Raw genomic sequence first — 17,862 nt, 5'->3', positions numbered from 1 at the left:
GTCCCTTCCGTGTTGGACTGCCTGCAGTCCCTCAGCTCAGGGCGGTGGGGATGACTCTCAGTGAGTGAAGGTTTCACTCGGATTCTCTTCATCTGGGACACTTGGGGCTCAGATGTTAACTGCTGCGCGGTCGCAGCAAAGAAAGCGATGCCCGCTTTGCAATAGACTTTCTGTAAGATTGCTGCGTGAAGACGATTTCTGAACACCAAGCAGGCTGCACAACAATGTGAATTTACCTGGGCGAAGAGTCCTCGGTGTTCATTTCTCTCTGTCCTGCCAGCACAGCATCTTTCTGTCTCTCCGATAACAGACCTTTGGAGAAAGTTCACAATCAAAGTTGTTCATGTTCCCCGCATTAATGTAACTGACACCTCTCACCCCAAGAGTTTCAGAGAGAGAGAGAGAGAGAAAGAGGGAGAGAAAGCAGAAGAGCGAATGGACTCTTACCCTCCCCCAACCCTACATTCCCCCACCCCCCTCCCCCCAGAACAACGTGCAAGTAGAAATAAAATGGTTTAATTATCCGCCAGTGGAGATAGTCCAGTTCCTGGGGATGAGACAAACATCAGCCCCCCCGGGGACAGAATGACAAGCAGATGTTCTGGAAAGGCTTTGCTGCTTGCAATTCTTGCAGCAATGTGGAATGTACTTCACACTGAGCAAGTTTCAGCTGGCTCAGAGTCTCCAATGTTCATTGCTGTGTTTGCCGCCAGCTCAGAGAGAGAACAATAGGCAGGACGTAGGAGTGAATAACGATCCGCGTGAGAATGCGAATAACTGTTAATGGAGACTGTTAGTGGCTAACAATACGTCGTGTGTCATAGCAGACGAGGTGATAAACAGGAGTCTTTTGTGTGGTAGGGGTCAAGGACATGGGGGAGTTCAGGCCCTATAGTTATAGAACTCGATATTGAAGACCGGAGGGCTGTAAGGTCTCCAAGTGGAAAATGAGATGTTGTTCTTTCATCTGGAGCTCGAACACTGCTGCAAGCCTGAGACAGGGATGTTGGCCAGGGAACAGGGTGATGTGTTAAAGTGGCAGGCAACCGCAAGGTCAGGGCCTTGAGTTTCTGCGGGCAGAAGCGGGATGTTCTGCGAAGCAGTCACCCAGTTTATGCTTCATGCTACGTTGGGCAAACGACACTGTGAGCAGCGAATGCGGTGGAATGAAATAGCAGCAGGGAGACTGGATGAGAAGCAACTGTTCGGGAAAGTCTTTGCCGCTTGCAATTCTGAGAGCAATCTCAAATGTACTTCATACTGAGCATGTCTCAGGTCGCTCAAGAGGTCTGGGGCATTACTCACGCGCGTGCTTTCTGGCTCGTTGGTCTAGGCGTATGATTCTCGTTAAGGGTCTGTTACTGCGCTGATTTGCGAGAGGTCCCTGGTTCAAATCCCGGACGAGCCCGTGTTTTTTTTTAACTTGACTTGTGCAAAACTGCCTGATTAACTTTCTCAAAAAGCACCTTCGTGAAACCAGCGTGGGCTGCCTGGAGTACGAATGAGGCAGAAAACAGAGAAATGAAATGGTTGGAGATCGTGTTCAACAAGCTACTTGGATGCTGCCTGAACTGCTGTGCTCTTCCAGCACCACTAATCCAGAATCTGGTTTCCAGCATCTGCAGTCATTGTTTTTACCATAGTGCTCAACCGGTTGACGTGAGTGGTGCGGTGTTTGAGGAATGTCAGCAATCAAGGTAGATTGGAAAATTGGGACAGCTCTCCTCGGAGAACCGAACTTTTCCAAGTCATGAGGGACCTAGAAACAGGAAATAATGTTGTGAAAATGCTCCCACGCCTGAAAGGATCCATAACGATTCGGCAGAATTTTAAGTCACGAGGAAAAGAAGTAAAAGTGACATTAGGAAGAACGTTTTCGTACAGGGAGTGGTGAGGGTCAGTAAGTCCCTGTCTGACATTGACAAAGAGGAAGATTCAATGGACCCAAAAGGGAATTCGGTGGTCACGTTCAGATGTGCAGATTTCCGCTGAGAAGGTGAGAGAATGAAACGACTAGAGTCACACGTTTACTTAAGTGTAGAACCAGCAGAGCGAAGGTGGGCCGCAGAGCCTCCGTCTGCGCTGTGACACATGTTGTGATTCAGTGTGAAATCACAGTTCGACCGACAGAATGTGGGAATTTAGAAAAAAGTTTATATTTACACAGCCTCCATACGTCTGCGAAACAGCATATCACACGACAGCAGTGGAGGTCTTTGACATCAGGCTCGAAGGTGCCTGCCGCGTGCCAGACAAAAGCCTGAAGTGTTCTGTGCAACCAGCTACCCAAGCGGCAGCAGAGTGGCGCAGCGGGAGCGTGCTGGGCCCATAACCCAGAGGTCGATGGATCGAAACCATCCTCTGCTATCGTTCACTGTCACCTTGATCTGCTTTCTTTAGCAAGCTGCCTTTGCATCTACTTGCCGATATGTTCATATCGATCCACTCCATTCAAACGGCATGGGTTTTAGAGGTCTCAGTGGTATTCTGTTCTTGGTCGGTTTCCTCTGAACTGAATCGCAAAACCGGTTCTCTACGATGCTAATGAGCTGTTAAAGTTGAAACTCAGACATCGTCCCCCACTTTTTGGACGGATACCACCGATTGTGAATAACCTCAGAGAGAGAGAGAGAGAGACAAGTGACAGACAGTCGCCGTGGAATCCATGGGCTGAATGGCTTCTGTCTGCGCGAGAATGATGCTACGTGTTGCTGAGGGAGCAAAAATGGTTCATTTTTAACCGTCCCTTCCGTGTTGGACTGCCTGCAGTCCCTCAGCTCAGGGCGGTGGGGATGACTCTCAGTGAGTGAAGGTTTCACACGGATTCTCTTCATCTGGGACACTTGGGGCTCAGATGTTAACTGCTGCGCGGTCGCAGCAAAGAAAGCGATGCCCGCTTTGCAATAGACTTTCTGTAAGATTGCTGCGTGAAGACGATTTCTGAACACCAAGCAGGCTGCACAACAATGTGAATTTACCTGGGCGAAGAGTCCTCGGTGTTCATTTCTCTCTGTCCTGCCAGCACAGCATCTTTCTGTCTCTCCGATAACAGACCTTTGGAGAAAGTTCACAATCAAAGTTGTTCATGTTCCCCGCATTAATGTAACTGACACCTCTCACCCCAAGAGTTTCAGAGAGAGAGATAGAGAAAGAGGGAGAGAAAGCAGAAGAGCGAATGGACTCTTACCCTCCCCCAACCCTACATTCCCCCACCCCCCTCCCCCCAGAACAACGTGCAAGTAGAAATAAAATGGTTTAATTATCCGCCAGTGGAGATAGTCCAGTTCCTGGGGATGAGACAAACATCAGCCCCCCCCGGGGACAGAATGACAAGCAGATGTTCTGGAAAGGCTTTGCTGCTTGCAATTCTTGCAGCAATGTGGAATGTACTTCACACTGAGCAAGTTTCAGCTGGCTCAGAGTCTCCAATGTTCATTGCTGTGTTTGCCGCCAGCTCAGAGAGAGAACAATAGGCAGGACGTAGGAGTGAATAACGATCCGCGTGAGAATGCGAATAACTGTTAATGGAGACTGTTAGTGGCTAACAATACGTCGTGTGTCATAGCAGACGAGGTGATAAACAGGAGTCTTTTGTGTGGTAGGGGTCAAGGACATGGGGGAGTTCAGGCCCTATAGTTATAGAACTCGATATTGAAGACCGGAGGGCTGTAAGGTCTCCAAGTGGAAAATGAGATGTTGTTCTTTCATCTGGAGCTCGAACACTGCTGCAAGCCTGAGACAGGGATGTTGGCCAGGGAACAGGGTGATGTGTTAAAGTGGCAGGCAACCGCAAGGTCAGGGCCTTGAGTTTCTGCGGGCAGAAGCGGGATGTTCTGCGAAGCAGTCACCCAGTTTATGCTTCATGCTACGTTGGGCAAACGACACTGTGAGCAGCGAATGCGGTGGAATGAAATAGCAGCAGGGAGACTGGATGAGAAGCAACTGTTCGGGAAAGTCTTTGCCGCTTGCAATTCTGAGAGCAATCTCAAATGTACTTCATACTGAGCATGTCTCAGGTCGCTCAAGAGGTCTGGGGCATTACTTACGCGCGTGCTTTCTGGCTCGTTGGTCTAGGCGTATGATTCTCGCTTAGGGTCTGTTCCTGCGCTGATTTGCGAGAGGTCCCGGGTTCAAATCCCGGACGAGCCCGTGTTTTTTTTTTAAACTTGACTTGTGCAAAACTGCCTGATTAACTTTCTCAAAAAGCACCTTCGTGAAACCAGCGTGGGCTGCCTGGAGTACGAATGAGGCAGAAAACAGAGAAATGAAATGGTTGGAGATCGTGTTCAACAAGCTACTTGGATGCTGCCTGAACTGCTGTGCTCTTCCAGCACCACTAATCCAGAATCTGGTTTCCAGCATCTGCAGTCATTGTTTTTACCATAGTGCTCAACCGGTTGACGTGAGTGGTGCGGTGTTTGAGGAATGTCAGCAATCAAGGTAGATTGGAAAATTGGGACAGCTCTCCTCGGAGAACCGAACTTTTCCAAGTCATGAGGGACCTAGAAACAGGAAATAATGTTGTGAAAATGCTCCCACGCCTGAAAGGATCCATAACGATTCGGCAGAATTTTAAGTCACGAGGAAAAGAAGTAAAAGTGACATTAGGAAGAACGTTTTCGTACAGGGAGTGGTGAGGGTCAGTAAGTCCCTGTCTGACATTGACAAAGAGGAAGATTCAATGGACCCAAAAGGGAATTCGGTGGTCACGTTCAGATGTGCAGATTTCCGCTGAGAAGGCGAGAGAATGAAACGACTAGAGTCACACGTTTACTTAAGTGTAGAACCAGCAGAGCGAAGGTGGGCCGCAGAGCCTCCGTCTGCGCTGTGACACATGTTGTGATTCAGTGTGAAATCACAGTTCGACCGACAGAATGTGGGAATTTAGAAAAAAGTTTATATTTACACAGCCTCCATACGTCTGCGAAACAGCATATCACACGACAGCAGTGGAGGTCTTTGACATCAGGCTCGAAGGTGCCTGCAGCGTGCCAGACAACAGCCTGAAGTGTTCTGTGCAACCAGCTTACCAAGCGGCAGCAGAGTGGCGCAGCGGGAGCGTGCTGGGCCCATAACCCAGAGGTCGATGGATCGAAACCATCCTCTGCTATCGTTCACTGTCACCTTGATCTGCTTCCTTCAGCACGCTGCCTTTGCATCTACTTGCCGATATGTTCATATCGATCCACTCCATTCAAACGGCATGGGTTTTAGAGGTCTCAGTGGTATTCTGTTCTTGGTCGGTTTCCTCTGAACTGAATCGCAAAACCGGTTCTCTACGATGCTAATGAGCTGTTAAAGTTGAAACTCAGACATCGTCCCCCACTTTTTGGACGGATACCACCGATTGTGAATAACCTCAGAGAGAGAGAGAGAGAGACAAGTGACAGACAGTCGCCGTGGAATCCATGGGCTGAATGGCTTCTGTCTGCGCGAGAATGATGCTACGTGTTGCTGAGGGAGCAAAAATGGTTCATTTTTAACCGTCCCTTCCGTGTTGGACTGCCTGCAGTCCCTCAGCTCAGGGCGGTGGGGATGACTCTCAGTGAGTGAAGGTTTCACTCGGATTCTCTTCATCTGGGACACTTGGGGCTCAGATGTTAACTGCTGCGCGGTCGCAGCAAAGAAAGCGATGCCCGCTTTGCAATAGACTTTCTGTAAGATTGCTGCGTGAAGACGATTTCTGAACACCAAGCAGGCTGCACAACAATGTGAATTTACCTGGGCGAAGAGTCCTCGGTGTTCATTTCTCTCTGTCCTGCCAGCACAGCATCTTTCTGTCTCTCCGATAACAGACCTTTGGAGAAAGTTCACAATCAAAGTTGTTCATGTTCCCCGCATTAATGTAACTGACACCTCTCACCCCAAGAGTTTCAGAGAGAGAGAGAGAGAGAAAGAGGGAGAGAAAGCAGAAGAGCGAATGGACTCTTACCCTCCCCCAACCCTACATTCCCCCACCCCCCTCCCCCCAGAACAACGTGCAAGTAGAAATAAAATGGTTTAATTATCCGCCAGTGGAGATAGTCCAGTTCCTGGGGATGAGACAAACATCAGCCCCCCCGGGGACAGAATGACAAGCAGATGTTCTGGAAAGGCTTTGCTGCTTGCAATTCTTGCAGCAATGTGGAATGTACTTCACACTGAGCAAGTTTCAGCTGGCTCAGAGTCTCCAATGTTCATTGCTGTGTTTGCCGCCAGCTCAGAGAGAGAACAATAGGCAGGACGTAGGAGTGAATAACGATCCGCGTGAGAATGCGAATAACTGTTAATGGAGACTGTTAGTGGCTAACAATACGTCGTGTGTCATAGCAGACGAGGTGATAAACAGGAGTCTTTTGTGTGGTAGGGGTCAAGGACATGGGGGAGTTCAGGCCCTATAGTTATAGAACTCGATATTGAAGACCGGAGGGCTGTAAGGTCTCCAAGTGGAAAATGAGATGTTGTTCTTTCATCTGGAGCTCGAACACTGCTGCAAGCCTGAGACAGGGATGTTGGCCAGGGAACAGGGTGATGTGTTAAAGTGGCAGGCAACCGCAAGGTCAGGGCCTTGAGTTTCTGCGGGCAGAAGCGGGATGTTCTGCGAAGCAGTCACCCAGTTTATGCTTCATGCTACGTTGGGCAAACGACACTGTGAGCAGCGAATGCGGTGGAATGAAATAGCAGCAGGGAGACTGGATGAGAAGCAACTGTTCGGGAAAGTCTTTGCCGCTTGCAATTCTGAGAGCAATCTCAAATGTACTTCATACTGAGCATGTCTCAGGTCGCTCAAGAGGTCTGGGGCATTACTTACGCGCGTGCTTTCTGGCTCGTTGGTCTAGGCGTATGATTCTCGCTTAGGGTCTGTTCCTGCGCTGATTTGCGAGAGGTCCCGGGTTCAAATCCCGGACGAGCCCGTGTTTTTTTTTTAAACTTGACTTGTGCAAAACTGCCTGATTAACTTTCTCAAAAAGCACCTTCGTGAAACCAGCGTGGGCTGCCTGGAGTACGAATGAGGCAGAAAACAGAGAAATGAAATGGTTGGAGATCGTGTTCAACAAGCTACTTGGATGCTGCCTGAACTGCTGTGCTCTTCCAGCACCACTAATCCAGAATCTGGTTTCCAGCATCTGCAGTCATTGTTTTTACCATAGTGCTCAACCGGTTGACGTGAGTGGTGCGGTGTTTGAGGAATGTCAGCAATCAAGGTAGATTGGAAAATTGGGACAGCTCTCCTCGGAGAACCGAACTTTTCCAAGTCATGAGGGACCTAGAAACAGGAAATAATGTTGTGAAAATGCTCCCACGCCTGAAAGGATCCATAACGATTCGGCAGAATTTTAAGTCACGAGGAAAAGAAGTAAAAGTGACATTAGGAAGAACGTTTTCGTACAGGGAGTGGTGAGGGTCAGTAAGTCCCTGTCTGACATTGACAAAGAGGAAGATTCAATGGACCCAAAAGGGAATTCGGTGGTCACGTTCAGATGTGCAGATTTCCGCTGAGAAGGCGAGAGAATGAAACGACTAGAGTCACACGTTTACTTAAGTGTAGAACCAGCAGAGCGAAGGTGGGCCGCAGAGCCTCCGTCTGCGCTGTGACACATGTTGTGATTCAGTGTGAAATCACAGTTCGACCGACAGAATGTGGGAATTTAGAAAAAAGTTTATATTTACACAGCCTCCATACGTCTGCGAAACAGCATATCACACGACAGCAGTGGAGGTCTTTGACATCAGGCTCGAAGGTGCCTGCAGCGTGCCAGACAACAGCCTGAAGTGTTCTGTGCAACCAGCTTACCAAGCGGCAGCAGAGTGGCGCAGCGGGAGCGTGCTGGGCCCATAACCCAGAGGTCGATGGATCGAAACCATCCTCTGCTATCGTTCACTGTCACCTTGATCTGCTTCCTTCAGCACGCTGCCTTTGCATCTACTTGCCGATATGTTCATATCGATCCACTCCATTCAAACGGCATGGGTTTTAGAGGTCTCAGTGGTATTCTGTTCTTGGTCGGTTTCCTCTGAACTGAATCGCAAAACCGGTTCTCTACGATGCTAATGAGCTGTTAAAGTTGAAACTCAGACATCGTCCCCCACTTTTTGGACGGATACCACCGATTGTGAATAACCTCAGAGAGAGAGAGAGAGACAAGTGACAGACAGTCGCCGTGGAATCCATGGGCTGAATGGCTTCTGTCTGCGCGAGAATGATGCTACGTGTTGCTGAGGGAGCAAAAATGGTTCATTTTTAACCGTCCCTTCCGTGTTGGACTGCCTGCAGTCCCTCAGCTCAGGGCGGTGGGGATGACTCTCAGTGAGTGAAGGTTTCACTCGGATTCTCTTCATCTGGGACACTTGGGGCTCAGATGTTAACTGCTGCGCGGTCGCAGCAAAGAAAGCGATGCCCGCTTTGCAATAGACTTTCTGTAAGATTGCTGCGTGAAGACGATTTCTGAACACCAAGCAGGCTGCACAACAATGTGAATTTACCTGGGCGAAGAGTCCTCGGTGTTCATTTCTCTCTGTCCTGCCAGCACAGCATCTTTCTGTCTCTCCGATAACAGACCTTTGGAGAAAGTTCACAATCAAAGTTGTTCATGTTCCCCGCATTAATGTAACTGACACCTCTCACCCCAAGAGTTTCAGAGAGAGAGAGAGAGAGAAAGAGGGAGAGAAAGCAGAAGAGCGAATGGACTCTTACCCTCCCCCAACCCTACATTCCCCCACCCCCCTCCCCCCAGAACAACGTGCAAGTAGAAATAAAATGGTTTAATTATCCGCCAGTGGAGATAGTCCAGTTCCTGGGGATGAGACAAACATCAGCCCCCCCGGGGACAGAATGACAAGCAGATGTTCTGGAAAGGCTTTGCTGCTTGCAATTCTTGCAGCAATGTGGAATGTACTTCACACTGAGCAAGTTTCAGCTGGCTCAGAGTCTCCAATGTTCATTGCTGTGTTTGCCGCCAGCTCAGAGAGAGAACAATAGGCAGGACGTAGGAGTGAATAACGATCCGCGTGAGAATGCGAATAACTGTTAATGGAGACTGTTAGTGGCTAACAATACGTCGTGTGTCATAGCAGACGAGGTGATAAACAGGAGTCTTTTGTGTGGTAGGGGTCAAGGACATGGGGGAGTTCAGGCCCTATAGTTATAGAACTCGATATTGAAGACCGGAGGGCTGTAAGGTCTCCAAGTGGAAAATGAGATGTTGTTCTTTCATCTGGAGCTCGAACACTGCTGCAAGCCTGAGACAGGGATGTTGGCCAGGGAACAGGGTGATGTGTTAAAGTGGCAGGCAACCGCAAGGTCAGGGCCTTGAGTTTCTGCGGGCAGAAGCGGGATGTTCTGCGAAGCAGTCACCCAGTTTATGCTTCATGCTACGTTGGGCAAACGACACTGTGAGCAGCGAATGCGGTGGAATGAAATAGCAGCAGGGAGACTGGATGAGAAGCAACTGTTCGGGAAAGTCTTTGCCGCTTGCAATTCTGAGAGCAATCTCAAATGTACTTCATACTGAGCATGTCTCAGGTCGCTCAAGAGGTCTGGGGCATTACTTACGCGCGTGCTTTCTGGCTCGTTGGTCTAGGCGTATGATTCTCGCTTAGGGTCTGTTCCTGCGCTGATTTGCGAGAGGTCCCGGGTTCAAATCCCGGACGAGCCCGTGCTTTTTTTTTAAACTTGACTTGTGCAAAACTGCCTGATTAACTTTCTCAAAAAGCACCTTCGTGAAACCAGCGTGGGCTGCCTGGAGTACGAATGAGGCAGAAAACAGAGAAATGAAATGGTTGGAGATCGTGTTCAACAAGCTACTTGGATGCTGCCTGAACTGCTGTGCTCTTCCAGCACCACTAATCCAGAATCTGGTTTCCAGCATCTGCAGTCATTGTTTTTACCATAGTGCTCAACCGGTTGACGTGAGTGGTGCGGTGTTTGAGGAATGTCAGCAATCAAGGTAGATTGGAAAATTGGGACAGCTCTCCTCGGAGAACCGAACTTTTCCAAGTCATGAGGGACCTAGAAACAGGAAATAATGTTGTGAAAATGCTCCCACGCCTGAAAGGATCCATAACGATTCGGCAGAATTTTAAGTCACGAGGAAAAGAAGTAAAAGTGACATTAGGAAGAACGTTTTCGTACAGGGAGTGGTGAGGGTCAGTAAGTCCCTGTCTGACATTGACAAAGAGGAAGATTCAATGGACCCAAAAGGGAATTCGGTGGTCACGTTCAGATGTGCAGATTTCCGCTGAGAAGGCGAGAGAATGAAACGACTAGAGTCACACGTTTACTTAAGTGTAGAACCAGCAGAGCGAAGGTGGGCCGCAGAGCCTCCGTCTGCGCTGTGACACATGTTGTGATTCAGTGTGAAATCACAGTTCGACCGACAGAATGTGGGAATTTAGAAAAAAGTTTATATTTACACAGCCTCCATACGTCTGCGAAACAGCATATCACACGACAGCAGTGGAGGTCTTTGACATCAGGCTCGAAGGTGCCTGCAGCGTGCCAGACAACAGCCTGAAGTGTTCTGTGCAACCAGCTTACCAAGCGGCAGCAGAGTGGCGCAGCGGGAGCGTGCTGGGCCCATAACCCAGAGGTCGATGGATCGAAACCATCCTCTGCTATCGTTCACTGTCACCTTGATCTGCTTCCTTCAGCACGCTGCCTTTGCATCTACTTGCCGATATGTTCATATCGATCCACTCCATTCAAACGGCATGGGTTTTAGAGGTCTCAGTGGTATTCTGTTCTTGGTCGGTTTCCTCTGAACTGAATCGCAAAACCGGTTCTCTACGATGCTAATGAGCTGTTAAAGTTGAAACTCAGACATCGTCCCCCACTTTTTGGACGGATACCACCGATTGTGAATAACCTCAGAGAGAGAGAGAGAGACAAGTGACAGACAGTCGCCGTGGAATCCATGGGCTGAATGGCTTCTGTCTGCGCGAGAATGATGCTACGTGTTGCTGAGGGAGCAAAAATGGTTCATTTTTAACCGTCCCTTCCGTGTTGGACTGCCTGCAGTCCCTCAGCTCAGGGCGGTGGGGATGACTCTCAGTGAGTGAAGGTTTCACTCGGATTCTCTTCATCTGGGACACTTGGGGCTCAGATGTTAACTGCTGCGCGGTCGCAGCAAAGAAAGCGATGCCCGCTTTGCAATAGACTTTCTGTAAGATTGCTGCGTGAAGACGATTTCTGAACACCAAGCAGGCTGCACAACAATGTGAATTTACCTGGGCGAAGAGTCCTCGGTGTTCATTTCTCTCTGTCCTGCCAGCACAGCATCTTTCTGTCTCTCCGATAACAGACCTTTGGAGAAAGTTCACAATCAAAGTTGTTCATGTTCCCCGCATTAATGTAACTGACACCTCTCACCCCAAGAGTTTCAGAGAGAGAGAGAGAGAGAAAGAGGGAGAGAAAGCAGAAGAGCGAATGGACTCTTACCCTCCCCCAACCCTACATTCCCCCACCCCCCTCCCCCCAGAACAACGTGCAAGTAGAAATAAAATGGTTTAATTATCCGCCAGTGGAGATAGTCCAGTTCCTGGGGATGAGACAAACATCAGCCCCCCCGGGGACAGAATGACAAGCAGATGTTCTGGAAAGGCTTTGCTGCTTGCAATTCTTGCAGCAATGTGGAATGTACTTCACACTGAGCAAGTTTCAGCTGGCTCAGAGTCTCCAATGTTCATTGCTGTGTTTGCCGCCAGCTCAGAGAGAGAACAATAGGCAGGACGTAGGAGTGAATAACGATCCGCGTGAGAATGCGAATAACTGTTAATGGAGACTGTTAGTGGCTAACAATACGTCGTGTGTCATAGCAGACGAGGTGATAAACAGGAGTCTTTTGTGTGGTAGGGGTCAAGGACATGGGGGAGTTCAGGCCCTATAGTTATAGAACTCGATATTGAAGACCGGAGGGCTGTAAGGTCTCCAAGTGGAAAATGAGATGTTGTTCTTTCATCTGGAGCTCGAACACTGCTGCAAGCCTGAGACAGGGATGTTGGCCAGGGAACAGGGTGATGTGTTAAAGTGGCAGGCAACCGCAAGGTCAGGGCCTTGAGTTTCTGCGGGCAGAAGCGGGATGTTCTGCGAAGCAGTCACCCAGTTTATGCTTCATGCTACGTTGGGCAAACGACACTGTGAGCAGCGAATGCGGTGGAATGAAATAGCAGCAGGGAGACTGGATGAGAAGCAACTGTTCGGGAAAGTCTTTGCCGCTTGCAATTCTGAGAGCAATCTCAAATGTACTTCATACTGAGCATGTCTCAGGTCGCTCAAGAGGTCTGGGGCATTACTCACGCGCGTGCTTTCTGGCTCGTTGGTCTAGGCGTATGATTCTCGCTTAGGGTCTGTTCCTGCGCTGATTTGCGAGAGGTCCCGGGTTCAAATCCCGGACGAGCCCGTGTTTTTTTTTTAAACTTGACTTGTGCAAAACTGCCTGATTAACTTTCTCAAAAAGCACCTTCGTGAAACCAGCGTGGGCTGCCTGGAGTACGAATGAGGCAGAAAACAGAGAAATGAAATGGTTGGAGATCGTGTTCAACAAGCTACTTGGATGCTGCCTGAACTGCTGTGCTCTTCCAGCACCACTAATCCAGAATCTGGTTTCCAGCATCTGCAGTCATTGTTTTTACCATAGTGCTCAACCGGTTGACGTGAGTGGTGCGGTGTTTGAGGAATGTCAGCAATCAAGGTAGATTGGAAAATTGGGACAGCTCTCCTCGGAGAACCGAACTTTTCCAAGTCATGAGGGACCTAGAAACAGGAAATAATGTTGTGAAAATGCTCCCACGCCTGAAAGGATCCATAACGATTCGGCAGAATTTTAAGTCACGAGGAAAAGAAGTAAAAGTGACATTAGGAAGAACGTTTTCGTACAGGGAGTGGTGAGGGTCAGTAAGTCCCTGTCTGACATTGACAAAGAGGAAGATTCAATGGACCCAAAAGGGAATTCGGTGGTCACGTTCAGATGTGCAGATTTCCGCTGAGAAGGCGAGAGAATGAAACGACTAGAGTCACACGTTTACTTAAGTGTAGAACCAGCAGAGCGAAGGTGGGCCGCAGAGCCTCCGTCTGCGCTGTGACACATGTTGTGATTCAGTGTGAAATCACAGTTCGACCGACAGAATGTGGGAATTTAGAAAAAAGTTTATATTTACACAGCCTCCATACGTCTGCGAAACAGCATATCACACGACAGCAGTGGAGGTCTTTGACATCAGGCTCGAAGGTGCCTGCAGCGTGCCAGACAACAGCCTGAAGTGTTCTGTGCAACCAGCTTACCAAGCGGCAGCAGAGTGGCGCAGCGGGAGCGTGCTGGGCCCATAACCCAGAGGTCGATGGATCGAAACCATCCTCTGCTATCGTTCACTGTCACCTTGATCTGCTTCCTTCAGCACGCTGCCTTTGCATCTACTTGCCGATATGTTCATATCGATCCACTCCATTCAAACGGCATGGGTTTTAGAGGTCTCAGTGGTATTCTGTTCTTGGTCGGTTTCCTCTGAACTCAATCGCAAAACCGGTTCTCTACGATGCTAATGAGCTGTTAAAGTTGAAACTCAGACATCGTCCCCCACTTTTTGGACGGATACCACCGATTGTGAATAACCTCAGAGAGAGAGAGAGAGACAAGTGACAGACAGTCGCCGTGGAATCCATGGGCTGAATGGCTTCTGTCTGCGCGAGAATGATGCTACGTGTTGCTGAGGGAGCAAAAATGGTTCATTTTTAACCGTCCCTTCCGTGTTGGACTGCCTGCAGTCCCTCAGCTCAGGGCGGTGGGGATGACTCTCAGTGAGTGAAGGTTTCACTCGGATTCTCTTCATCTGGGACACTTGGGGCTCAGATGTTAACTGCTGCGCGGTCGCAGCAAAGAAAGCGATGCCCGCTTTGCAATAGACTTTCTGTAAGATTGCTGCGTGAAGACGATTTCTGAACACCAAGCAGGCTGCACAACAATGTGAATTTACCTGGGCGAAGAGTCCTCGGTGTTCATTTCTCTCTGTCCTGCCAGCACAGCATCTTTCTGTCTCTCCGATAACAGACCTTTGGAGAAAGTTCACAATCAAAGTTGTTCATGTTCCCCGCATTAATGTAACTGACACCTCTCACCCCAAGAGTTTCAGAGAGAGAGAGAGAGAGAAAGAGGGAGAGAAAGCAGAAGAGCGAATGGACTCTTACCCTCCCCCAACCCTACATTCCCCCACCCCCCTCCCCCCAGAACAACGTGCAAGTAGAAATAAAATGGTTTAATTATCCGCCAGTGGAGATAGTCCAGTTCCTGGGGATGAGACAAACATCAGCCCCCCCGGGGACAGAATGACAAGCAGATGTTCTGGAAAGGCTTTGCTGCTTGCAATTCTTGCAGCAATGTGGAATGTACTTCACACTGAGCAAGTTTCAGCTGGCTCAGAGTCTCCAATGTTCATTGCTGTGTTTGCCGCCAGCTCAGAGAGAGAACAATAGGCAGGACGTAGGAGTGAATAACGATCCGCGTGAGAATGCGAATAACTGTTAATGGAGACTGTTAGTGGCTAACAATACGTCGTGTGTCATAGCAGACGAGGTGATAAACAGGAGTCTTTTGTGTGGTAGGGGTCAAGGACATGGGGGAGTTCAGGCCCTATAGTTATAGAACTCGATATTGAAGACCGGAGGGCTGTAAGGTCTCCAAGTGGAAAATGAGATGTTGTTCTTTCATCTGGAGCTCGAACACTGCTGCAAGCCTGAGACAGGGATGTTGGCCAGGGAACAGGGTGATGTGTTAAAGTGGCAGGCAACCGCAAGGTCAGGGCCTTGAGTTTCTGCGGGCAGAAGCGGGATGTTCTGCGAAGCAGTCACCCAGTTTATGCTTCATGCTACGTTGGGCAAACGACACTGTGAGCAGCGAATGCGGTGGAATGAAATAGCAGCAGGGAGACTGGATGAGAAGCAACTGTTCGGGAAAGTCTTTGCCGCTTGCAATTCTGAGAGCAATCTCAAATGTACTTCATACTGAGCATGTCTCAGGTCGCTCAAGAGGTCTGGGGCATTACTCACGCGCGTGCTTTCTGGCTCGTTGGTCTAGGCGTATGATTCTCGCTTAGGGTCTGTTCCTGCGCTGATTTGCGAGAGGTCCCGGGTTCAAATCCCGGACGAGCCCGTGTTTTTTTTTTAAACTTGACTTGTGCAAAACTGCCTGATTAACTTTCTCAAAAAGCACCTTCGTGAAACCAGCGTGGGCTGCCTGGAGTACGAATGAGGCAGAAAACAGAGAAATGAAATGGTTGGAGATCGTGTTCAACAAGCTACTTGGATGCTGCCTGAACTGCTGTGCTCTTCCAGCACCACTAATCCAGAATCTGGTTTCCAGCATCTGCAGTCATTGTTTTTACCATAGTGCTCAACCGGTTGACGTGAGTGGTGCGGTGTTTGAGGAATGTCAGCAATCAAGGTAGATTGGAAAATTGGGACAGCTCTCCTCGGAGAACCGAACTTTTCCAAGTCATGAGGGACCTAGAAACAGGAAATAATGTTGTGAAAATGCTCCCACGCCTGAAAGGATCCATAACGATTCGGCAGAATTTTAAGTCACGAGGAAAAGAAGTAAAAGTGACATTAGGAAGAACGTTTTCGTACAGGGAGTGGTGAGGGTCAGTAAGTCCCTGTCTGACATTGACAAAGAGGAAGATTCAATGGACCCAAAAGGGAATTCGGTGGTCACGTTCAGATGTGCAGATTTCCGCTGAGAAGGCGAGAGAATGAAACGACTAGAGTCACACGTTTACTTAAGTGTAGAACCAGCAGAGCGAAGGTGGGCCGCAGAGCCTCCGTCTGCGCTGTGACACATGTTGTGATTCAGTGTGAAATCACAGTTCGACCGACAGAATGTGGGAATTTAGAAAAAAGTTTATATTTACACAGCCTCCATACGTCTGCGAAACAGCATATCACACGACAGCAGTGGAGGTCTTTGACATCAGGCTCGAAGGTGCCTGCAGCGTGCCAGACAACAGCCTGAAGTGTTCTGTGCAACCAGCTTACCAAGCGGCAGCAGAGTGGCGCAGCGGGAGCGTGCTGGGCCCATAACCCAGAGGTCGATGGATCGAAACCATCCTCTGCTATCGTTCACTGTCACCTTGATCTGCTTCCTTCAGCACGCTGCCTTTGCATCTACTTGCCGATATGTTCATATCGATCCACTCCATTCAAACGGCATGGGTTTTAGAGGTCTCAGTGGTATTCTGTTCTTGGTCGGTTTCCTCTGAACTGAATCGCAAAACCGGTTCTCTACGATGCTAATGAGCTGTTAAAGTTGAAACTCAGACATCGTCCCCCACTTTTTGGACGGATACCACCGATTGTGAATAACCTCAGAGAGAGAGAGAGAGACAAGTGACAGACAGTCGCCGTGGAATCCATGGGCTGAATGGCTTCTGTCTGCGCGAGAATGATGCTACGTGTTGCTGAGGGAGCAAAAATGGTTCATTTTTAACCGTCCCTTCCGTGTTGGACTGCCTGCAGTCCCTCAGCTCAGGGCGGTGGGGATGACTCTCAGTGAGTGAAGGTTTCACTCGGATTCTCTTCATCTGGGACACTTGGGGCTCAGATGTTAACTGCTGCGCGGTCGCAGCAAAGAAAGCGATGCCCGCTTTGCAATAGACTTTCTGTAAGATTGCTGCGTGAAGACGATTTCTGAACACCAAGCAGGCTGCACAACAATGTGAATTTACCTGGGCGAAGAGTCCTCGGTGTTCATTTCTCTCTGTCCTGCCAGCACAGCATCTTTCTGTCTCTCCGATAACAGACCTTTGGAGAAAGTTCACAATCAAAGTTGTTCATGTTCCCCGCATTAATGTAACTGACACCTCTCACCCCAAGAGTTTCAGAGAGAGAGAGAGAGAGAAAGAGGGAGAGAAAGCAGAAGAGCGAATGGACTCTTACCCTCCCCCAACCCTACATTCCCCCACCCCCCTCCCCCCAGAACAACGTGCAAGTAGAAATAAAATGGTTTAATTATCCGCCAGTGGAGATAGTCCAGTTCCTGGGGATGAGACAAACATCAGCCCCCCCGGGGACAGAATGACAAGCAGATGTTCTGGAAAGGCTTTGCTGCTTGCAATTCTTGCAGCAATGTGGAATGTACTTCACACTGAGCAAGTTTCAGCTGGCTCAGAGTCTCCAATGTTCATTGCTGTGTTTGCCGCCAGCTCAGAGAGAGAACAATAGGCAGGACGTAGGAGTGAATAACGATCCGCGTGAGAATGCGAATAACTGTTAATGGAGACTGTTAGTGGCTAACAATACGTCGTGTGTCATAGCAGACGAGGTGATAAACAGGAGTCTTTTGTGTGGTAGGGGTCAAGGACATGGGGGAGTTCAGGCCCTATAGTTATAGAACTCGATATTGAAGACCGGAGGGCTGTAAGGTCTCCAAGTGGAAAATGAGATGTTGTTCTTTCATCTGGAGCTCGAACACTGCTGCAAGCCTGAGACAGGGATGTTGGCCAGGGAACAGGGTGATGTGTTAAAGTGGCAGGCAACCGCAAGGTCAGGGCCTTGAGTTTCTGCGGGCAGAAGCGGGATGTTCTGCGAAGCAGTCACCCAGTTTATGCTTCATGCTACGTTGGGCAAACGACACTGTGAGCAGCGAATGCGGTGGAATGAAATAGCAGCAGGGAGACTGGATGAGAAGCAACTGTTCGGGAAAGTCTTTGCCGCTTGCAATTCTGAGAGCAATCTCAAATGTACTTCATACTGAGCATGTCTCAGGTCGCTCAAGAGGTCTGGGGCATTACTCACGCGCGTGCTTTCTGGCTCGTTGGTCTAGGCGTATGATTCTCGCTTAGGGTCTGTTCCTGCGCTGATTTGCGAGAGGTCCCGGGTTCAAATCCCGGACGAGCCCG

General features: G+C 49.2%; 6 non-coding genes across 6 annotated transcripts; all 6 read left to right on the top strand.

Moving 5' to 3' along the window:
- The first annotated feature begins 2,295 nt into the window (after positions 1-2,295).
- trnam-cau (transfer RNA methionine (anticodon CAU)) lies at positions 2,296-2,367 on the top strand. Its single transcript has one exon. It is a non-coding gene; the product is annotated as a tRNA-Met (tRNA).
- Positions 2,368-5,038: 2,671 nt separating this feature from the next.
- trnam-cau (transfer RNA methionine (anticodon CAU)) lies at positions 5,039-5,110 on the top strand. The gene has a single exon. It is a non-coding gene; the product is annotated as a tRNA-Met (tRNA).
- Positions 5,111-7,782: 2,672 nt separating this feature from the next.
- trnam-cau (transfer RNA methionine (anticodon CAU)) lies at positions 7,783-7,854 on the top strand. Its single transcript has one exon. It is a non-coding gene; the product is annotated as a tRNA-Met (tRNA).
- Positions 7,855-10,524: 2,670 nt separating this feature from the next.
- On the top strand, positions 10,525-10,596 carry trnam-cau (transfer RNA methionine (anticodon CAU)). The gene has a single exon. It is a non-coding gene; the product is annotated as a tRNA-Met (tRNA).
- A 2,670-nt stretch (positions 10,597-13,266) lies between these two features.
- trnam-cau (transfer RNA methionine (anticodon CAU)) lies at positions 13,267-13,338 on the top strand. Its single transcript has one exon. It is a non-coding gene; the product is annotated as a tRNA-Met (tRNA).
- Positions 13,339-16,008: 2,670 nt separating this feature from the next.
- On the top strand, positions 16,009-16,080 carry trnam-cau (transfer RNA methionine (anticodon CAU)). Its single transcript has one exon. It is a non-coding gene; the product is annotated as a tRNA-Met (tRNA).
- The last annotated feature ends 1,782 nt before the right edge of the window (positions 16,081-17,862 follow it).

This window comes from Chiloscyllium punctatum, chromosome 36, assembly GCF_047496795.1.
Source record: "Chiloscyllium punctatum isolate Juve2018m chromosome 36, sChiPun1.3, whole genome shotgun sequence".
NCBI lineage: Eukaryota > Metazoa > Chordata > Chondrichthyes > Orectolobiformes > Hemiscylliidae > Chiloscyllium > Chiloscyllium punctatum.
This window is presented reverse-complemented; position numbering and strand designations above follow the sequence as displayed.